This window comes from Phoca vitulina, unplaced genomic scaffold, assembly GCF_004348235.1.
Source record: "Phoca vitulina isolate PV1807 unplaced genomic scaffold, GSC_HSeal_1.0 scaffold13, whole genome shotgun sequence".
Taxonomy (NCBI): Eukaryota; Metazoa; Chordata; class Mammalia; order Carnivora; family Phocidae; genus Phoca; species Phoca vitulina.
Window position 1 is genome coordinate 45,521,138 of NW_022589716.1, and position 24,119 is coordinate 45,545,256.

Consider the following 24,119-nt stretch of genomic DNA (forward strand, 5'->3'; position numbering starts at 1 on the left):
TAAAAAAATGCCTTTTTGAAGCAATAAATTTGTATCAGCAGGATAAGCTTGGAGTTATAATGTCTGGGAAATTAATGTTCTAACAGTCAGCAATTCCCACCAAACAAATTCTCCCTCCAAAAACAGCCAAACTACCTCACAATTAACCTGTCAATAGCTGTGAATATGAATGAGTTCACTATGAATATGACATAATCATTGGTTAGGAGCAACAGGGGAAGTTGGGAACTTATATTCAGTATCACCAGAAATGGATACAAATCAGGGTACCACACCATGCCAGCACTGCCCATGCATCTTTGGTTAATGGTTAATCCTATTTTTTCAGGAGCAGTTAGCTCTATTTCCTTTTTCATCGTCACTGCTGTGCTTGCCCATGCCTACCCCTATCTGTGCAAAACCTGTCAAATAGGTGTCCCTGCTTTTAGAGCCATAGTCACCATCTTAGACCAGGCTTGCGCATATCCTACCCATGCTATTTTATTATTTTTTTAAGATATTATTTATTTGACAGAGAGAGAGAGACAGTGAGAGAGGGAACAGAAGCAAGGGGAGTGGGAGAGGGAGAAGCAGGCTTCCAATGGAGCAGGGAGCCCGATGCGGGGCTCGATCCCAGGACCCTGAGATCATGACCTGAGCTGAAGGCAGGCACTTAACAACTGAGCCACCCAGGTGCCTCTACCCACACTATTTTAGTTGTAAATCCTTGCAACTAGAATAATGTACCACATATTTTGTCATTTTCCTTTCAAATATGTAAATATGGGCAGATTATGAAATGTGGTTAATATGAAAATGAGAGTACCACAAATCTGTTTGTCTTTAGCCACATCATATAGTACTTCCTACCTGGGCTCTTGAGTAATAACATACCCGGAAAACACAAAGCCTGCCACACAGAGTAGTAGTGTATACCACGCCAGCTTTCTTACTGTATTCAGTCCCAATTTTTCCTCCTCATTTTCGAGGCCTACCATCCTCTCAAATCTATCAACTCAAATCAACTGCTGCCAAGAATCCAGACGCCCTACTTCCAGGTTCTGCCACACTAACATACTGGGAAGGTCATGGGTCCACTTCTCTCCTTTTCTTGATGCATCTCTCGCAGTCAAGAAAACCCAAGTGGTGAAAAGAATTCTGCCCCTGCTTCACAATGTATATTCAAAACACATAAACGCACGCAGGCAGACTTATATGTATTATGAGTGAACATTCTAAAATGTAGTTAGTTTTTAAGGTAGGGTACAGAACAAGATAGGCTCCCATTTGTGTCTATTAGGTTGAAACCTATGAAAATGTCATTTCTGTAGGTCAAAACAAGCCACTTTATAGGGTTCACTGTCTCTAAAGTAGGAGGGATTAAGGTAGGAAAATATTTGTTTTCAAGGTTTCCTTCTGTACAATTAGATGTATGAAGTTTATCATTACCTCTTCACATCCAAAAACTGAACACCTGTCCAGAAGCCTACTATCAAATGTTTTTCACACTTCATTATCCCCTTTTGTGGGTGGCTCCTCATGTGTCACACAGTCAAAAAGAAAAATTCCTCCAGGACAGGAACTATCTTACTCCTTTGGCATTTCCCTAGCACAGCACCCGGTACAAAGCATCCTTTGGATGCCTGCATGTCTGAATGACTACATTCCACTTTCCCTGTCACCAAGGGTGGAACCTGTTCTCTACCACAGCAGTGGGAAGCAGAAAAACCAACTCCTCAGATTCTGACATGCACTGTTTGATTTTGGCCTGTGAACAACCAGAGGTGAAGTTATTCACTAAGTGTATACACCATCTGTCTAGGGAGGGCGTACCTTACAAGGCTGACCAACATGAGCTCCTCCTCACTCCCCTCCCACCCCCCTTCCCAAACTCACAAGGGGAATCTTGCTACTGCCTCACCTCTCCAGTGGGCTAAGTCTGGCCACAAAGTTCCACCCTTCACAGAAACAGCACACCTTTCTTTCCCCCAAGTAGATCACGGATGCTCTTTATCTCCAGATTACTTTATGGGCACACAGAACTGCAAGCCACAGAAGACGTCAATTTGGCAGGGGCAGGTGGCAGGTGAAATCCAGTCACATGTAGACAGGATTTCATATTGTTGTCATGCAGAAATGATTAGCTACAACTTTAGAAGATAATAAGCAAGGGGAAAAAAAGGAAGAACCCGCTGACCAAGTGTACTTTTTTCCTGTCTAAAACACAATCGTTTCTCCCAATTCAAACTGCTAACATTTTTTCAACAGCCCTGAAAATAAAGACTGGCCCAATGGTCTACTCTTTATCTGTAAAAATTAACTCCCTTTTTTTTAAAAAAAAGATTTTATTTATTTATTTGACAGAGAGAGATACAGCAAGAGAGGGAACACAAGCAGGGGGAGTGGGAGAGGGAGAAGCAGGCTTCCCGCAGAGCAGGGAGCCTGATGCGGGGCTCAATCCCAGGACCCTGGGATCATGACCTGAGCCGAAGGCAGACGCTTAATGACTGAGCCACCCAGGCGCCCCAACTCCCTTCTTATTTGTTACAATTAATCAGTAAAAAGAAAAAAAAACATTTTTAGCTCATGCCAAGTCTGGGACACTTGTATGGAATCTGCTATTACAACCCTCCAACAGGAGTGACAAAGAAATCTAATTTGTCAAAGTTAAACAAGAAAAGTTGATAAAAAAAAAAACCCATCTAGAGTGTAGATTATGAACTGTGTGTGTTCAAATACTGCAAGAAATGACCATAGAAGGCAAAACATGAAATGCATAAAAACTTCATGAATATAATTTAAAACCTAATACTTGCTTTCCAAAGTCTTTTTTCAATCCATCACCTAAGGCAGTTGGGTTACAAGGACTGAAAGATATGTACCACTGCCCTACCAAACCCAAGGCTCCTTGGGGGTCAGAAAGCAGGTTTTCTACTGTTTGTAGAGCTACTACCTTGCACAAGGCTTGGGATGTGGTGGTGCTCAATAAAACCTACTGACTACATGAGAAATTACACAGTATTTGTCCCAGACATAGGGGAGAGAATTTAGCTGCCTCTCTCTGCCAGGGCACCTTAGAAAAAACTTCTTCTAAATTTCTTGATGGATGAAACTGCCAAACTGATTAAAGGACCAGGACAAGGGAGTAGAAAGAAAACCGATTTAATCAGAAGCAAACATATTTTGAGCCTAACTCTGACAGAGTTCTGTGAAAGATGGAAAACTGCTGAACTTATCAAAATATATTATGAAGCAGAAGCAAATAAGACAGTGGTACTGTCCCACAGACAAAGACTGGATCAGATGAATTAAAAAAGATACATGTAGGTGGGTAATTAGTGTGTGATAAAAAGATTTCTAGTCAGTGAGAAAAGGATGACAATATAACAAAATACTGGCACAACCGTATATTTGGAAAGATTCTGATGTCATATTGCATCATACATAAGAATTCCAATATGCTAAGTACTAGGGAAAAACATTGTTTTTATTACCGTTAGGATAGGGAAGGCCTAATATAATAACATGAAACCCCCAAACCAAAACAAATCGACGATATTGAGTACAGGAAAGTTTCTTTACTACAAAAACACACCATTAACCAAACCCAGCCATGAGAAACAGCCTGGAATGTTTACAACATGAAAAAGGGTCAATATTCTTGCTATATAAAAAGTTTAGGTTAAAACAAACAACCCGCCTCACTTGGGCGTTAGAGAAAACAATCAATTCACAGAAGAAAAATAGATGGCTAATATTTTTTAAAAAAACTTAATCTATTCATCAATAAAATGGAAATGAGGTATCATTTAAATTTTTCCCACTAGTTAAACTGGCAACCATTAAGAAAATTGACAATCGGCAACTATATAAATAGAATTCTCAAGCTACAAATGTTAAGCAGACAAACTTTTTGGAGGCAGTATGGTAATGAATACCAAATTTAAAGTATGAGTAACAACTATACTTTAAGGAAGTGATCAAACAAGTGGATGAAGATAACTATTAAATAGCTGTCTTTAAAAAAAAAAAAAAAGATTTTATTTTTAAGTAATCTCTAGACCCTATGTGGGGCTCTAACTTACAACCCTGAGATCAAGAGTCACATGCTCCATTGACTGAGCCAGCCAGGAGCCCCTTAAATAATTTTCTTAAAGAGAAAAGCTGGAAGTAACTGAAACACTCATTTAGAAGATGGTTAAACTTGGTAAATGCAATATTATACAGCTATTAAAAAAGAGTATGTACTGAGGGCGCCTGGGTGGCACAGTTGGTTAAGCATCTGACTCTTGGTTTTGGCTCAGGTCATGATCTTAGGGTCATCAGATCGAGCCTTGCATTGGGCTCTGCACTCAGTGCAGAGTCTGCTTGAGATTCTCTCTCCCTCTCCCTCTGCCCACCCCCCCACACACACACTTGCACACGCACGCACATGATCTCTCTCTCATATAAATAAATCTTTAAAAAAAAAACAGTATGTACTGACAAGGAAAGGTGTGCAGTACATACAGAAAAATTTTAAAAAGTTACAGAAGAGTGTGTACTGTATCATCCCATTTAAATATAAATATGTAAGTTTGGAAGTATAGCCACCAAATTATCCAGAAGTGTGATAGAGAACTATTCACTTGCTTCTGTAATTAAAAACAAGTCCATTTTAGAAAAAATCTAACCACCTAGGGATTCCTGGGTGGCTCAGTTGGTTAAGCATCTGCCTTCGGCTCAGGTCATGATCCCAGGGTCCTGGGATCGAGTCCGGCATTGGGCTCCTTGGCTCAGCGGGGAGCTTGCTTCTCCCTCTGCCTGTCACTCTCCCTACTTGTGCTTGTGCTCATGCCCTCTCTCTGACAGATAAATTTTAAAAAGTATCTTAAAAAAAAGAAAAATCTAATCACCTATGGTGAGGTTACTTTTGCCCCTCAAAGTGAATGAGCAGGGCTCCTTGTGGGTGATAGCTTCTGAAATGGCTTAAAGGGTCTTCAAAGTTTCTGATGGTGTCATCTTGACAGGTGGGATATTGCAAAAGCCACTGCAGTATGATCAAGAGCCAAAGAAAGCCAAAATATGAAAGGATCTTGAGGACAGCCAATCCGCTACTCTCATCTTTCAGAAGTGGAAACGGAAGCTTAGTTAACTTACTTAAGAGTCATGCTGTGGCCCTGCTTAAGGAAGTCTCCCAAATCCTACAGCTTCTGGCCTACTGATTTCAAACAAACAACGTGAAGAATTTACAGGTATTTCTTTTTTTCAGCCAGAAAACACAACAGATGAGAACATACACACACATACACACACACACACACACACACACACCAAAAGCCACCTGGAGAATATATTTTCAGTTCTTTCTTCCAAATGATTAGGGAAAACAGATAAATTAGTTTAGTATCTACCCTGAAGCCCCTCTCCTAGAGTAGGCAAGACACATATATAAAATGTGTGTAAGACACATATATGAAATACCAGTCACAGGCATTCAGTGAAAGCTGAGAATGGTATGGGCTGAAGTGGCCACAAACAGCTTTAAAAATGGAGCTGGTGGTACCTGAGCCAGGCAGGATGCCAAAAGACAGAACCCAGAAATGAAGGGAAGTGGCAGGAACCAAGCTTAAGGAAACAGGGAACAAAGTGTGGTATGGAACGGGTAAGTAAAACAATACAGGGTGTGCATCAGAGAAAGGACAAAACCAGGAAGACAAGCCGGAGGCGGTGTGTGGAGGGACATAACCAAGGGCAATGGAAAACCAAGGGTTCTGCAGGCAGGGAAGGAAGAGGACCTAAGGAGTATTTTTAAGACTATCTGATAGCACCTTCCAAGGGGGACAAGGGGGGGGAGGGTGAGAAATCAGTTAAGACAGCTAGTAAGTCTATAGGTTTCCAACACTGAAAACACGGAAGGCAAGGGAACGCTCACTCAGACTCAAATTGTTTCTTTCACACCTACTTCTGCAAAGGGTACTTCGAGGCACTTAAATTGAGATTATCACACGTCATTTAAAAGAAATAGATTTCTACAAAAAAAAAAAAAAAAAAGAAAGATTTCTTAGGATAAAAAGGTGATCTGTGAATAAGGCAACTTGGTATCCTTTTCTGCATTTAAACTGCCAGTTGATGGGAACAACAATCTACAAGTGAGCCATTCATTCCCCAACAGCTATTACTACAGCAAGCCACTGTAAAACTGGTACTATTTCCCAAATATTTCCAACTCTGTGCTTTCCAGGTCCACGGTAGAATCACTCCTTAGTTTCTTGTATGGTGTGACTCATTCTGGCCAGTGAGCTGTAAGCCAAAGTGACGTGTCATCCTGGGCTGGAACATTTAACTGCAGGAGAAAGACCCTCCAGTTCTTTTTCACTTTGCCAAGATACCCAGCAATATTCCATATCGTGGCTGCTCCTTCAACTGAAGTAGGAATGATGCAGAGCCCCTGGAAAACTCATGCTGCACATGCTGCATGAGCAGAAAATAAACCTATGTTGCTTTCAACCATTTTGAGGTGATCTGTTGCTGCAGAGTAACCTAGCCTATTCAGTCTCATATTGCTGGAAAACTGACCACCTGAAAACTTATATTTCAAAAGAAACAGAATAATCAAAACATCTTTCATTTTTTAATTTTTATTTTAAAGATTTATTTATTTGTTTGAGAGAGAGAGAGATAGCAAGTGAGAACACAAGTGGGGACGGGGGTGGAAGAGGGAAGCAGGCTCCCCACCGAGCAGGGAGCCCAATGTGGGGCTCGATCCCAGGACCCCGGGATCATGACCTGAGCCGATGGCAGACGCTTAACCAATTGAGCCACCCAGGCGCCCCAAAGCATCCTTCTTTTAAAAAAAAAACTCTAAGTAAAACTGAACAATAAAATTTACATAGGCTGATCTTCCAGATAAGATGTTATTTTTCTCACCGCTATTAGGGTTAAAAAAACATCTGATAACTTGGAATATGAAACGCCAGTTCCAATACTGAGCACTTCCTTTTGGGTCATTTCCTTATCTGGAAAGAGACAGTCACAACTCATCCGCTGCTTGGATTGAACTCTGAAGTGAAGCTTAAACAAGGTAACAGCTGATCTCCATAAGAGACTGATTATATATACACTTTGTTCCATGTACCAGTCATGGGGTGGGTGTATGGAGGGGGGACTAAAGCAACTTTTACAAAGAAGCAAGTTCCTGGGAAAGCAATTCCTGTTGAGAACTTTGCAGTCCAGCCCAATAGATTCTTGACTATAATGCACCCCACTGCTCTCAAGCTAAGGCAGGTACCAAACCAAGAGCTGAGTCTTTAGCTAGGGACCTGGATGATGGTGACTTTTTTTTTTCTTTTATGGTAAAACAGACTGGAAAGCAGATAGCTAGTATAACAGTTACACAGAACTATTCTCAATAGCTCAAAGCTTTTGCTAGCAACTGTAGGTTATCTCAAGCATTTACCCAGTAAAATAGATTGTCCAGGGTGCCTGGGTGGCTCAGTTGGTTGGGCGACTGCCTTCGGCTCAGGTCATGATCCTGGAGTCCCAGGATCGAGTCCCGCATCGGGCTCCCTGCTCAGCAGGGAGTCTGCTTCTCCCTCTGACTCTCCCCCCTCTCATGTGCTCTCTCTCTCTCATTCTCTCTCTCAAATAAATAAATAAAATCTTTAAAAAAAAAATAGATTGTCCATAAAGTGATAAGAGGAGCCCACAATGGGCTGGCTGGCTAAAGAGTAAAACCATAAACTGTTTTTTCTCCATCCCATCCCTCCCAAGCCAACTCCTTTTAATCCATGTTAAAGACACTTCTGAGGAAGGACCTCTTTGAAGGCTTAAACACATTTGTATTTGAGTCCCAGCCCCACTAATCTCTCAATATGTGTTTCTCTAGGTAAATTATAACATCAAAGTCATTCCTTATTCATAACTGGGGTACCACCTGCCTTACTCAATAGGGTCGTGAGGTTAAAGTGAGAGGATTATGTCCTATCCTAGCTTTATCTAGTGAAGTATCACTTTGTTAAACATAAACCCTTCAAGAAGGCACTCGAGTGCCTCCCCTCCCCCACTCCACCTGGCCCCCATACATATATGGTCATTCCCAATTAGGAGATGCTGCAGCTACTCCATCTGCCTTAGCATTTCCCTACCTCCATTCATTTGCTTATGCCATTCCCTCCAACTACAATGGGTTTCCCCAGTTTTGCCTCCATACCAAAACTCCACTCGACACCTCTAGCATTTTCTTTAAGCTGTTTTTATGACTCTTATCCGCCTTGTTTTTACAATTATTCCTAAACCTCCAGTGATCTTTATTTTACACTCCCCACAGCTGCCAGCAGTATTTTCTTATACCAGACAATAAAAATCTGTCAAATGAACACAGAACACAGTTTAGCATTCAGGAAAGCTCTACATATTAATCATTGGCCCAGAAGCATAACTTATGTGCTACAAATAGTAACTTACTGTGCAAAGTTAGAACTGGAAAAAAAAAAAATTTTAAGTTTACTGAGTAGTATCTCAAGATCCATCCTAGAAGGATTCATCCCTGCCCTCCAGGAGTTTAGAGTGGGGGAGGGGTAAAATCATGTAATGTTATTCCAACCAAACTAAGGTCTAGAGCAGATGTACAAAAAAGCTCAAGATCACTCAGCCAGAAAGCTGTTGGTCTATTTCTAACATGTGTATGAAGGAATCCAATATTTTAAGAACTCAAGTGCAGATCAAAGAAGAGTTTGAATGAAAGCACTGTTTATTATGGCTAAATTTATAGCCCACAGATGATACTTTTAGGCCAATTCCACCACCAGGAATGGATCCAGATTATAAATGCAAAAACTAATCCACAAAGGCAACTATGGAGGACTAACCACTCACTAGACTGAAACCATTCTGCTTTTCTAACCCTAACGGATTTACAAAACATTTACAAGACGTTGTCTCAAACTGTAACACACTCAGCTCCAGAAACAACTTCTCCACTCCCTCAAGGACTACCTACACTGGTACTGAATGGGGCCATAAAAAAACAGGTTCCTACCAGAGGGGCAAAAAAATGAAAAAGAAGACAAGTGTTAGCAAAGATATGGAGTATTTGGAACCCTCAAATACTGCTGGTGGGAGTGTAAGCTGGTACAACAACTGGATAATTGACAGTATCTACCAAAGTGTAATAGATATCGGTATGGGATGAAGTGTATCCCCACCAAATTCATATATTCAAGTCCTAACCCCCAACACCTCAAAATGTGATGATCTTTGGAGACAGACTCTTTACCCTAGGAGGAGGGAAGGATAATGACTTGAAGGAGGCACATGGGGGCTTCTAAGTTTATAAAAATTCTCCAAGTTCACTTATTTGTGTGCTTTTCTGTATGTTCTCCTTCAAAGTTTACTTATAGAAATGAAAAATTATTTAAAAATAAGGGCAACACTTGGGGTGCCTGGGTGGCTCAGTCGTTAAGGGTCTGCCTTCGGCTCAGGTCATGATCCCAGGGTCCTGGGATCGAGCCCCGCATCGGGTTTCCTGCTCCGTGGGGAAGCCTGCTTCCTCTCCTACTTCCCCTGCTTGTGTTCCCTCTCTCGCTGTGTCTCTCTCTGTCAAATAAATACATAAAATCTTTTTTAAAAAATTTTAAAAAATAAAAATAAGGGCAACACTTTACTTAACCAGTGTCACCATGCCAAATAACTTTATTCTTGAACTGAATGCATCAGGTTCTTCACCTGTTATCATTAAATATCTGAAAAACACAGCTAGTCTCATGATCCCCAGCTTCCCATCTCTGAGTGTTTTTCAGGAGAGATCCCAAAGGTCAAAGATCCAAAGGTTGGCAGCCCCCCCATAGTTAAATTCCCACACTATATTTTATTCAATTTCCTAAAACAAAGATATTAAAGTATACATTCACAGGAAGAAAATAACCAGTTAACACTGCAGTCTTCCTCTGGGTAGTGAATCGATTTTTTTTTCTTTTTACTTCTGTATTTCCCTAGTTTTTTTTTTTTTTTCCTTAAAAAGAACTGACTTGTTTAATAACCAGCAAAAGATAAATGTCATTTTATTTTATTAAAGATTTACTTATTTATTTGAGAGAGAGGGAGCGAGCACATACATGTGGGACAAGCAGAGGAGTGGAGAGGGAGAAAATCGTAGAGCAGACTCCCTGCTAAGTGTGGAGCCCGAAATGGGGCTCTATCCCAGGACCCCAAAATCATGACCTGAGCCGGAAATCAAGAATCAGCCACTTAACCGACTGAGCGACCTAGGCGCTCCGAGAAATGTCATTTTAAATAAAAAAAGGGGGGGGTTGTCTGGCTGGCTCAGTTGGAAGAGCATGCGACTCTTGATCTTGGGGTTGTGAGGTCGAGCCCCATGTTCCATGTAGAGATAACAAAAACAAAAAACAAAACTTTAAAATAAATAAATAAATGGTAGTGGAAGAAAAATACATTTTTTACAAGGAGTCAAACGCTGAGATCTTTAAGGCATGATGTACAATCAAAAAGACAGGATGGTGCATCAGAAATAGCTACGTGTTGGGGCACCTGGGCGGCTCAGTCATTAAGTATCTGCCTTCAGCTCAGGTCATGATCCCAGGGTCCTGGGATCGAGCCCTGCATCGGGCTCCCTGCTCTGCGGGAAGCCTGCTTCTCCCTCTCCCACTCCCCCTGCTTGTGTTCCCTCTCCCGCTATGTCTCTCTGTCAAATAAATAAATAAAATCTTAAAAAGAAAAACACGGAATAGCTATGTGTTTTCAGCAGACACAGATTAATATTCTGGCAGCTGGACCACCCGAGAACCCAGAACTATCTCATGCAGAAAAACAGAAAAGCCTACCCTCTCAGCATACAGAGATGTTGTGAAGACCAAATGAAATCCTATGTAAATGGTAAGCACTACACAAACACTAAAAAGCATTTAAAGACAAATATCATGTAAGAAGGTTTCTACAAAATGTTAATACTCTTTAGCAACTGTCAACTGAATGGCAGAGGTCACAGGATTTAAGAGTGGCTGTGAACCTCCGGGCAGTCCTGATGACCCAGAGTTATTTCTGGGGTCCTCAGATCTGTAAGTACATAGAGCACTGTTGGTAGACTGACTAAATACTGTATGTAAGAGGCAGTACTTTTTATAAAGTCTGTGCTATTACAACTGGGTTTTTAAAAAGGTTAATTTGGGGGTGCCTGGGTGGCTCAGTCGTTAAGCGTCTGCCTTCGGCTCAGGTCATGATCCCAGGGTCCTGGGATCGAGCCCCACATCGGGCTCCCTGCTCAGCCAGAAGCCTGCTTCTCCCTCTCCCACTCCCCCTGCTCGTGCCCCCTCTCTTGCTCTCTCTCTCTGTGTCAAATAAATAAAATAAATAAAATAAAAAGGTTAATTCGTATTGGCTTTATCACGCATTCTCAATTACCCAAATTAAAAGTTCATCAAATGGAAATAAACTTTTAATTAAAATTGCATGCAAAAATTAGAAACCAACAATGTAACTATTTAGATCACAATGTAATTTTTAAAGGATTACTGAACTGAGCTAGGTAACTCCAGGAAAGCCAGTAAGCAGCAAGCACAAGGCCATCTTGAAGGGGCAGAGAGAACAGAGAAGCTCCTTCACCGTGTCTGGCAGCAGTCACACAAGCATGTTCATTTGAGAGTCAAGTGAGGTTACAGAATTCCTAACACTGACCAGGTCCCCAGGCCTCCCTTAATACGCTTCCTCAGATTTGCTCTGCCCCGACAGCAAGCAGTCCAAGTAGACCAGGAAATGGACAACAAAATCAAACTGATCTCCACGGCAGTGATGACGTCACCAAAACAGACAGCCCAGGAGAGGCTTGAGGTCCCCTGCATTAAGTACTGCATCCTCAGGCAAATGAGCAAGGCCAACACTGTATGTCACCACTGGAACTAACTCCCAAGCTTTCTTCCTCCCCCACAGAGACATTTTGCAAGTAGCTATTCTTAAATTTGTTTTTGAAATCACAGCCTGAGTACTAAAATTGAAACTAGTCAGAGGCACTGCTAAAAAGCCTGTTCTGATTTCATCCACCACACATCACTTTTACCTTTGATTCACAAATCACACTGACCACGATCACCATTAAGAAGTTTTAAAACATTAATGCAAACTATTTTTCTGTGTTTAGGAAAAGGCAGAAAATAGAAGGAAGATGTGAGGACAAATAACTGAAGAAATCAACACGTTAGAACAAATAACTGAAGAGATCAACACGTTGTAAAATGTGTCTGCAGCAAACTGCAGACATAGAAGCACAGAGATCTATTAGATGGCATTAACAGATAAATGTTTGGTAACACAGGAATGGATGACAGAGAATACAATGGCAACCTTACATGGGAGATAAGAGTCAGCAGAAAGCCAGCAGCCGCAGACGTTTGGTGGGGGGGTGCTCACTTCTAGAGCTTCAGTCTCCTTCGGAGGATGACAGCAGTACCAAGGGGAACCACCGTTTAGCCTTACTCAGGAGGACTCCTCCTCCTTACTTCCCCAGGAAACCTTGCCTGTGCTAACTCCTAGTCTAATATCTAGTCAAATCCTTGGCCTTATTTGTTGAATTGCACGGATGCAGAGTTAAACAATTTTATCATAGGAATAATAGTATATATTTACGTCAAATCTCAGAAAGGAGCAGTGCATAGAAGACTATCACAAGAGTGTGGTCTGGGTTTGCTACACCTTTGCACAGAAAAGCTAATACCAATATAAGGGCAGAAATGATATTAGCGCAATTCTCTTTGGAGATTTATTAGAAGCTAATCAAACAACCAAAACCTTTTTGCTTCACTTGGTGGTGGGGTCAGGAATCAGATTCAAAGCTATACTTTATCATAAAGCAATGCTCTTTTTATGGGATTTGGGGGCCTAGGCCTGGTAGGCACAAACAAAACATAATAAAACAATCAAATGCCCAAGTGATCACTAACAATTACCTGGAGATATATACTAACAAAACTATTTTTAGAGTGCTTTCTCCTACATTCCACCCTTCTGTTTGTTTACTCATGCAGTTCTACCACAAACACAAAACTCACATCTCCTTTTAAAGAAGGGGAGCCAGAGCGGTTGTAGGAGATGGGGTGGCATAGGGCTTTATTTAGTAAACTATAACTGGTGGGCACTATATTAAACTTTCTTCATCAGCTAAAGAAAAAAAAATCCAGCATGCCAAATGTGCCTTTGCTCAAAGAGCAGTGCAACAGCAAACATTTGCAGTGTCAAATAGCAATGACATGAACTCCCTCAAGTGAACAACAAAATGCCACTAGAGCAAAAGGAAAAACAAGTTTAGTGTGGAAGGTTTCTCTTCCAAAGACATGATCAATTTGAAACTGTAACATTATCTTCTATGCTCTCAAGAGCAAACTATACAAAGGCTGTTATGATTAACAAAGGCTTCAAGTTGGCCAGAATACCAGACTGCCTACTATGGATTCACTTGCAGAGATGAGAAACAACTCCTCTTTCCAAAAGCCTCAGGTTCTACCACCAAGCCATTCCACAACAGAATTCCTGGCCATGATCGCACATCATTTTTAAATTCCTTTAGGACAATAACCACACCTATCTCCCTGAGTCAATAACCAGTAATGCCCAATACTCAAAACATCTCAATGAATGAAAAGGTGCTCATCATTACTCTCTAAATTTAAACATTATTTAATTTAAGACTGCCATACTTATTACTCACTTAAATAAATCATATTTTTAGGTACGCAGAGTTAAAAAAAAAAAAATTAGAATATAACAGGGTTGGGAGGACCAAGCTTTAGCTTGGACAGTATCTTCAGAAGTACTCACAATTCACCTTCCAGTTCTTAGACTCAAATCTGAGCAAACTCCCCAAGTCTGAAGAGAAACACACTAATAGGAGACTCTATTAATCCATGGATGAGAAGTCATGCGGCTAATCAGCTGCTTAAGTCACAAGGAAGAGACAAGAGCCTGTTCTTTTGGAATCCAAAGAGAAGATAGAGTATGTTCAACAGGAAAGAACCAACTGGCTAGATACCCATGTACTAAGGTTTTAAGAAAGGTTCACATGGCAGGATTGCCAGGCTTAATTCGTTTGACAAAACATTTACGTAACAAAATTTTTCAGACCTCATTTAAGCACTTGCTAAAACTGTAGAGCTTCTAATACTGGCACTACACTACAAAAAACCTGTGTTAAAAGTCACAACCGCAAATGGAGTATCTTATGATTTTAAGGTAGAACTAAGGTGGCTGTAAGGTAGAACCAGAAGAGGCTTTCAAATGTCATCACCAGAAACAAAGGAGGCAGAGAGAGGGAGATACCAGGTGGCAAAAGATAGATCACAAACTTCTGGAGCATCGGAAAGCAGTACAACCCAGAGACTGAGTACAGTACTCTGGAGTCTGATTGCCTGGGCTTGAATCTTCGCTCCTTAACTTATTAGCTGTGTGACCTCGGACAAACAACTTAACCTCTCCGTTCTTTGACAATAATGGTACTTGAGGGCTGTTCTGAGCATTAAACATAAAAATCTGTGCAAAAGTTTTTGCCGCGCTGCCCAGAACACAACCAGCGCTCAAATGTTTGCTATTATTATTCTCAATTTTCCACTTTTACGAACCACTAGGCATCAAGCTTTGATTTAAGGCAGTAAGAGGTCCCCGACGCGGTGGCGTCCAAACACAGCTCTACAGCCAACCACCAACTTTCCCCCACCAAGTTTGAAAACTTCCTTCGGGATTTACCACAACATACTTACGACAAAAAGCTCCCCTGTCTCCCAGAGCCAGAAGCGTCTCCTGTGTAAACAAGTGCTTGGGGCGAGCCTAATGCACGTGACCTGACTCACTGCCTTGACTCAGTTGCCGTCAGGGAACCTCTCCCACTTAAAAGGGTCAGGCTGTTCAACTGAAGACACAGATGGGAACGTGGCTCAGCCGTGGGAGCCTGTTAGCAAGGCCCGCGCGGTCGGCGGCGCCCGGGACAGCGTCCCCAGACAAGGCAGCGGGCGCGGTCGGCTCCGACACACTCCGGCTCGCTGCTCCAAGGGACTCAGCCCAATAGCGCGTCCCGCCGCGGCGCAGGCCCCCAATGTCCAGAGGCCACCCAAATCAGGAGACACTCCGGGTCTCGATGCTACCAGCAAACACGGCGTCCGGGATCGCCGGCCCGCGGTCGGCAACCCGGCCAGAGGTCACACCCGGCGAACTCTGACCTCCCCCCAATCCCCCAGCCGGGTGCGGTCCGGGCCTGCTCTTGGGCCCTGAGCGACGCTGGGTTTCCCCGCGAGGCCTGCGCTGGGCCCAGAGCCTGCCCAAGGTACGGACGACGCGAGGCCCAGGCGAACGAGGAGCTGAGGAGGGGGATGGGGCCAGGCCACCGGCCAGGCTGGGCCCGCTGCTTACCGCGGCCGCTCCGTTGGGGGCTCCGGGCCGGACGCGTCGCTAGGGCTCCCACCGAGGAGGAGGTACAAGGGAGGACAGGGGCTGAAGAGAAGTTCAAGTTCCGGCTCCTGCTGACTCCTCGGCACTCCCCAAGCCTTCAACGCCGCCGCTGCCGCCGCCTCGAGCTTTATGGCCAAGACTCCGGCTCAGCTCCCACTTCCGCCACCGCCGCCGCCCCGAGCGGAAGTACCTGTCACGAGACTCTCGACGCCAAGAGTGCGGGGGAGGAGCCCCGCCTCAATCTTGCGACACGTTCCGGCCCTTCTGGGCTGAGCCTAGATCACGTGGCACAAACATGTCTGCCCCCAATTGGTTGTTGCCATCTTTGAGGCTCGTACAATGAGAAGGACGGCGCCATGTTGAATCCGCAAACCGCTGTCTCAGCCATTACCCCTTCTTCCCCCGCTCCCGTGTTCCCCCCGGAATAATGAATGCCACGGAAGAGAGGACGAGAGTAAACTGGCTCTTCCAGTAGTGTCCGTCTGCAGAAGGCACTGATCAGTCAACTAAGTAGTCCTACTGTGTGCCCTGAGCTCTTCAGGATCGAACAAAGCATGCATGCTCTAGGAACAGGCTTTCTCAGGGAGAGGTCTCTGAGTAATGGGAGCTAAAAGAGTGGTTATTTGACAGACTTAACGTTGTGTTGAGGAAGGGTACCCATATTTATTGAGCGCCTACCATGCCTTTGTACTACACCTTTGGATCATTTCCATTTGTCCTTACTTTAATCACTTAAGGAAAGATTATTTTCACCATTTTGGGAACAGGGAACAGAGACCTGCTACAGGTGGGTTTGACCTAGCTCACACAGTAAGTAGTAGAGTGAGATGTGAACCAAGGGAGGTTGGACGTCAATGTGCATGATCTAGTCGACTGAAAATGGATGTACCAATTGTGTAACAGAGTGATAGACATTACCAGAACATTTCTTCTGGTCCAAGAAAATGGAAAACCAGTGTAACCCAACTAACATGAGGTCACTCCTTAGTGAGTCACAGATGTACCAGGTGGAGTTGTCTCACAAAGTAAACTTTATTTGCAGCAAATAAGGAGATCGCTGGGAATAACTTCCAAATCCGTGGCTCACAGAGCAAAGGCAAATGGATTCCTTTTATTTAGGGTTAGGATGAATATTTAGATAAGGGAGCCTTGTCATCTTATGTAGAGGCGAGCAAAAGGAGTGCATGTGCCTTAAGGAAACATGCCTATACATACACTGTATGTTATGTATATGAGGCTTGTGCTCTTCCTTGGGTGGAGATTTTACAGTTACAATGAGGTAAAGGTAAGTCTTGGTCACTCTGTGGGCCACTCCATGGTCCATCTGCATAGGTGTGAGTAGGGGGTTAAGTTCAAACTGGTCTGGGTGGTCTGGGCAGTTGTTATTGCTTGAGGAGTATTGTTTGTTTGTTTTTTAGAGATTGTATTTATTTATTTGACAGAGAGAGAGTGCACACAAGTTGGCAGAGTGGCAGGCAGAGGGAGGGGGAGAAACAGGGCTCCCAGTTGAGCAGACAGCCCGATGCAGCTCTATCCCAGGACCCTGAGGTCATGACCTGGGCCGAACACAGACGCTTAACTAACTGAGCCACCCAGGCACCCTGACTGAGGGGTATTTTGGTTTCCATCAGGGAACGTTATGCCCCTCAGGTCTTCTGCCTGAGTTAAAAGATAAGCTAGAAAGAAGAGCCTAAGGAAAAATGTGGGACAAAGGTCAATGAGTACAACAAGCAGGTAGGCATAAAGGTCAGGCTTTGGAGTCCAGCTGGTGACAACAGCTCAAGACTCCCTGAGCTTACTGTCAAAGGTGAGGCAATAAAGTTGTACACTGTAAAGCTCTTAAGAGGGTGGGACACCCCATCAAAGACCCGCCCCATCTAACCATATTAAGATCAACTCGGAACTTTATCTCCATCTTCAACAACATGCTCTTCTCATAGTCTTTTCCTGTCTTGGTTCATGAAAACTTCATTCTTTCAGTTGCACACTCCAAAAAACTTTGGAATCATTCTGTCTCCTGTAGCGGGTTGAATAGTGACCCGCAAAAAGATAAGCCTACATCCTGGACCCTGTGGATGTGACCTGATTTGGAAAAAGGGTATTTGCAAATGTAATTAAGGATCTTTTTTTTTTTTTTTTTTAAGATTTTATTTATTTATTTGACAAAGAGAGACAGCGCAAGAGAGGGAACACAAGCAGGGGGAGTGGGAGAGGGAGAAGCAGGCTTCCCGCTGAGCAGTGAGCCCGATGTGGGGCTCGATCCCAGGACCCTGGGATCATGACTTGAGCCGAAGGCAGACGCTTAATGACTGAGCCACCCAGGCACCCCTGTAATTAAGGATCTTGAGATGAGAACATCCTGGATTATCCACGTGGGTCCTACATCCAATGACAAGTGTCTTTAGAAGATACACACAGAGTCACAGAGTACAAACACACAGAGAAAAGAAGTCCCTGTGAAGATGGAGTCAGAGATTTGAGTGAGTATCCACAAACCAAAGAATGCTGACAGACACCAGAAGCTGAAAAAGACTAAAAAAAGGGAGGGGGGGGGTTGATTTTGAATTTTCTATTTGAGTTGTATGAGAGACTACATTTCTGTTGTTTTAAGCCTGTGGTGATGTGTTACAGCAGTCCTGGAAAATGAATTTAACTCCCCTCTCTCTTGTGCCCCTCATCCATAGCCTTCAAAAGATATTCAGAACGTGACTACCTCTTACTATCTCTGCCATTACCACCTGGTCTGAACCTCCATCATTTCTCCCCTGGAGTAATGCAAAAAATCTTGGTTTCCTGCTCCCACGTCTCTCCTTATCATTTCTTAACACAGGAGCCAGAGTAATTCTATCAAAATGTCAAACCGTCATTCTCCTGCTCAAACTCTTCCCTTAAGTCAGACTAAAACTAAAAGCTTTGACCCCCAAATACCTCTCTGACCTCATCTCCTTCTAATATCCCCTCAGAGGGGCGCCTGGGTGGCTCAGTCGTTAAGCGTCTGCCTTCGGCTCAGGTCATGATCCCGGGGTCCTGGGATCGAGCCCCGCATCGGGCTCCCTGCTCGGCGGGAAGCCTGCTTCTCCCTCTCCCACTCCCCCTGCTTGTGTTCCCTCTCTCGCTGTGTCTCTCTGTCAAATAAATAAATAAAATCTTTAAAAAAAAAAAAAAAAAAATATCCCCTCAGATCAGTCCGCTCAAACTATACCAGTTTATGAAAAGAGAAGGCACACATTTAACTCAGGCCTTTACTGTTGCATTTCTTTCTGTCTGGAAAGTTCTTCCCCCAGATACCTGTATGACCACTCCCTCACTTTCTCAGGTCTTGACTTAAATGTCATCTTCTCAGTGAGAATGGCCTTTCTTATTTAAAATGAAAGTTCCTTTTCGTATCGACACTTAGACACAAAACACCACTTGCTATTTTCCTTCCTGCCTTTTTTTTTTTTTAAGATTTATTTATTTGAGAGAGAGAGAGAAAGAGAGTGAGGGGAAGGGCAGAGGGAGAGAATCTTCAAGCAGACTCCCCACTGAGTGTGAAGCCAGATGCAGGGCTCGATCCTATGACCACGAGATCATGACCTGAGCTGAAACCAAGAGTCAGAAGCTTAACTGACTGAGCTGCTCAGGCACTTTTTTTGTTTCTTTATATTGTTTACTTTTATTGCCTGTCTCTCCCACTAGAATGGCAGTTCCATAAGGGCAGGCATTTTTGTCTGTTTCACTCATTGCTGTATCCCTGATCCCTAAAACAGTGCTGGAGCACAACAGGTGCTCAGTGAGTACCATTTGCAGAGTATTCAGGGGAATGGAAATTGGAAACAGTCTCAAAGGCGAATAATTATGGAAATTCCACCCCATTCTGCAGCCATACAAACTGCTAGGTTTGAAGATAGAGAAGTAATTAGAGAACACCTGAAAAGGCAAAGCCCCTGCCTTCTAAGAAGTTGATTGAGAAGGCTATTCAGATGTAAATATGGATCATTTCTTTTTTTTTTTAAGTATTTTATTTATTTATTTGAGAGAGAGAGAGAGAGCGAGCCCAAGCAGGGGGAGGGGCAGAGGGAGAAGCAGACTCCCCCGCTGAGCAAGGAGCCAGACTCGGGGCTCAATCCCAGGAGCTTGGGATCATGACCTGACCTGAAGGTAGACACTTAACCAACGGAGCCACCCAGGTGCCCCAACATGGGCTGTTTCTTATGGAAAAGAAAGGATGACTTAGAAGAAACCCATAAGCCAAGAGGGTAGAATCAAGAGCTACAGAGAATCATTCCCAGGGAGCAGGATTGTACTGTAATCAAAGAGCTGGCAATGTGTGCCTAACTGGATTTCAGAATTGCTATGGCCCAGTGGTAGCTATGTGACTCCTGTTTTTCCCTTTTTTGAACAGAAGTGTCTGCTCTGGGGGCACCTGGGTGGTGTAGTTGGTTAAGCATCTGACTCTTGGTTTCAGCTCAGGTTGTGCTCTCAGGGTTGTGAGATCAGGCCCCTCAGCAGGAAGTTGGCTTGGGACTCTCTCTCCCTGTCTCCCTCTGCTCCTCCCCAACCTCAAATAAATAAATAAGTTTAAAAAGGAAAAAAAAGGTGTCTGCTTTGGTTATCTCAAGCCTGTCAACTCTGTTGGTTTCTGGAGAGCAGAAAACCTGTCTATATCTTACAGGTCTTCAGATCAAGAAGAATAGTACTCAAGAAGCTGTTCTTGAGGAATCATGCCTACTCTGTACCTGGATCCAATTTATATGATAAGATCCATTATGAGCCAGTGATGTTTTGGGACAAGACTTTAAGGGTCCTTGGGAGGAGGTGAATATATTTTGCACATGGAAGGAATGTAAATAATTTGTGTCCAGAAGGTGGACTACAATAGATTAAAGATGGTGGTAAATTCTTTGCTCCTCCTTTGAGATGTAGAATCTACTTCCCTTCCTTTTGAATTTGGGTTGAACTTCCTGACTTATTTGGCCAATAGGATATAGCAGAAGTGATCATAAGAAGCTTTACAGTTTTCACCCAGAAGTCTTGAAATGCTCAGGCAGTAGAAGCTCCTCCTCAGAAAGCAGGCTCCATGCTTTGAGAAGCCCAAACCATTACAGGTGTCCTTATCAATCGCCCCACCTGAGCCCCTAGCAAGCAGTCAGCATTAATTGCCTCCCATGTAACTGCACCATTTGGGATGTCCAGCCATGTTAAACTTCAAATGACTGTAGCCCCGACTAAAAGTTTACTGTAGTCATACAAGAGACTCCAAGTGAGACCTGCCCAGTTGAGCCCAGCCAACCTACAGAACCAAGAGATGCTAATAAATTCTTGTTTTAAGCTGCTATGTTTTGGGCTGCTTTGTTATACAGCAATAGATAACCAGAATAGGACCTATAGAAAATGAAGGGGAAGGGAACAGTTATATAGAAGACCTTTGGTACAACAGGTTTGGGTTGGGGAAGACAGACTTCAGAGTTGTTGGTTAAGGGAATGACATGATGACAGCTGTTTTAAGAGTCTCCCACTAAATTGGTGTCCTGCTGGAAGCGAGAGAGGAGAAAGTCCAAGCTGGGACTGCATGTGAGGCTGGGTGGGCAGGGAATGTCTGGGATTGTGACTTACTGATCTGTGCAGAAAACTCACTTGAGGAAGTTTGTCACATCAGTGGGACATGGATGGGACCTGGTACTATCTGATTGAGCTCGTGAGGTCAGAGAGAGAGAGAGAAGATTGGAGCCTGGAAGGTTCAAAGGAGGTTAAAGTGAGGTTAGGAGTGAGGAGTTCAGTTCTGGAAATACTGACTCAGAGGACCTCTGTGGGACACGTAATTGGAGATGTGGAGGAGGTTGAGGCAGAGAGGGGGCAGTTAGCAATCTGGTTCCCTCAGCGTAGCCTGGGCTAACAATAAAGATTGGAGAGTAGTGATGGGTGTGAAAAAGATAACCCATGAAAAAAGTCTAGGAGTGTTTCATTCTTTCAATAAGCTATTTACTGAGACTCTCTTATGTGCTAAGCTTTGTTACATGCTAAGAACATGAGAAAAGCAAGGCCTCTCAAGAGCCTTACTACTTTGTGCGGTGAACAACACATAAGTAGCATCCCCCCCCCACACAAGCACACACAAAATTTCACTTAAATTTCCATCAAAGGGGAACTGGTTAAATAAGCTACAATACATCCAGTCAAAGGAATACTATGCAACTATAAAAAAGAATGAGAGAATTCTCTATATATTGATATGGAACTATCTCGAAGAGGTATTATTAAGTGACAAAGCAAGATATAGAATTGTATATACCATATGTTTCTTTTCTGGAGAGGGGGGGAAGAGTGAAGGTAGAAAAATAACATACTTCAGCAAATAAAAAATGTGATTAACTGGTATATCAATTAAGATTTAATCAGAGCAGTTAGAATAAGAAGTTAATGGTAGGGATTAGACCTACACAATTTGTTGGAGTTATTAAAAAAGTTTACGCAGGCTATTGTTTCTGAGTTCAGTGTTGGACCCAACATTGGTCTCCATAGGTCAGGTAGACCAGCAATCAGGAAGAAAAGCTAGATGTGGAGGAGGACAATGGCACATTGGACCCCATAAGGATAACTAGAACACACAAAGACCAAATGGAAGCCATGTTTGTCTTTTCTCACCTCTAACTTCAGTGCCATGTGTGGGTGACCTGCAGCAGAACCTGGTGTCTTTCACCACAAAGCTGCACACATGCCTGGCCCAGGATTCAAAAAAGCTGAAGGGGGAGATTTGATGGGGGCTGGAGGAGGTATGGGTCTGGGTGCTGCCTCAAGCCAACAAGACCAGCAGACCAGTGACACCAGGAGCTGCCCCGTGGCAGGTGCCCTGCATGATTTTCAGAGTATAAACAGTATAATTGCTCTTTCACTTTTGCCTTCCAAATCTCATGCAAATGTCTCTTCTGACCAATGTGAATACAGATCCATATAGAGAAGAGGATTCTGGGAAATGTAGTTCCAGCTTGTTGTACTACAAAGCCACCATACCTCATGAATGGGATAAAGGTGAGAACTAGATTTTCAATGCATGTCCTTTATATTATCTTTAAGTTTTAATCATGAGATTATATTATCTATCAGATATTTAAATTAAAAAAAGAAATCCATAAAGTGATGAATGGGATGCAGATGATAAGATGGTATATGGAACAGAGATGGAAGTTGGAGGAAAGGTGGTATTAGACACAGGTGGTAAGAAAGGCTCCCTGAGGAGGTGACATTTGGGCAGACTCCTGTTGACAATGGGGGAGCCCGCCTCTTGACATTACCTGAGTAGAAAATGTTATAGGTAGATGGAACGGCAAGGGAAAAAGCTTTGTGAAGAAACAAGGTGTCCTGCTCAAGGAACAGCAGAGAGGCCAGTGTGGTTGGAGCAGAGTGAGGACGGGAGAACATGCAAAGAAGTGAGGTGGGAGAAATGGGCAGAGCAAGTCATATAGGGTTTCATGGTTCATGGTAAGACCTTTGAAATATATACTATGTGTGATGAAGCCCATGGAAGTTTAGGCAGAGAGTGTGTGCTTATGTGTGTCTACGTGTGAGATGTGTCTCCCTTCACAGGTCACTTGCACTGCAGGGCCTTTTCTGGCCATCACTCTCTTTTCTCCTGTTCCCACAGGGAAGCCATGGCCCTGGTAGGCCCCTGTCACAGCCCCATGACACTGCTTACTTGATGTCTGCTTCTCCCTCTGCTCCTCATCTAGACTGGGGGGCTCCTCGAGGGCCAGCACTTGTTCTGATCTGCCTTATTGTCCCCAGCACCCCAATAGGCATTGCCAAACCTCACCACACGACTGAACCATTCAAAACAGAACGAACTGTTGCATTATTCTCTCTGATACAGCTTTGCATGATTTATGAAGTACTCTGGGGTTTGCTATTTAAACATGGCCAGTTTTCCTCAGGGGTTCCTTCCTTGGCAGTTTTTACTAATCCAGGAGTCACTGGCTGGCTGTCCCTCCATGCCCGCTCTAGTCTTCCCTTCTCGGTACTCCCCCAGTCTAAGCTCCTGTGCCTTTCAGCAACTCACTTGACAATCTGGGCCTCAATTTCTTCATTCTAAAATGGTGTTAATAACCCCAACTCTGAGATATTGTGAGAATCAGATGTGAAAGTGATTTATCAAGTGCTCTATCATATGTAGGAGAAAGACTGAAGTTACATATCAGTTGCTGGGTGATATAAATCTGGGGTGGTAGCTTCAGGCATTTTTCTGCTAGATATGGTGAAGAAAACAAAGATCCATTCATTCATTCATTGATTCATCCAAAACAAATCAGTCCTCAGCTTCTAGGACAACCCTAGGGACACAGAGATGAACCAGCCACGGTTCCTGTGCTCCACGAAGTCCCAGTTGTGTGTGTATATATGTAGGCAGGGGTGCACCCACAAAAAGACAACTCACATCATACTAAGTCCTCTTCCTCTTCCCATAACTAGCCATGGGCTGCATTCCAGAGCCTTCTTACTCACAAGGCTATACTGCAGCTCTCCGCCCACAGTAACCCTTTCAGGGACAGGCACTCAACCAGTTCCAGGGCAATCAAGGCCAGTAACTCTCAAGTCTGGTTCTTTTTTAGAGTGGAGGAAGGCAGCTATATTGGGAGAAAGAAGACCTTTTCTCTGTGGAGAAAGAATAAGACGTGTCTAGAATTGCTGGGGGACTTCTTGTCACCTCAAGGGCAGAGTCTACCCGAGAGTAAAGCTAAATAAAA

At 43.4% G+C, this 24,119-nt stretch overlaps 1 protein-coding gene across 2 annotated transcripts in view; it reads right to left on the reverse strand.

Moving 5' to 3' along the window:
- RAB7A (RAB7A, member RAS oncogene family) overlaps positions 1–24,119 on the reverse strand; it is a 128,930-nt gene that overhangs the window by 59,199 nt on the left and 45,612 nt on the right. Inside the window, exon 1 of one of the 2 annotated variants that reach the window (XM_032412044.1) lies at positions 15,364–15,575. The exons of the other annotated variant lie outside the window; for it this stretch is intronic. The gene's annotated coding sequence lies outside the window, so the exon portion shown is untranslated. Of the gene's footprint in view, positions 1–15,363; positions 15,576–24,119 lie in introns of those variants that run through there. 2 annotated transcript variants of the gene reach the window in all.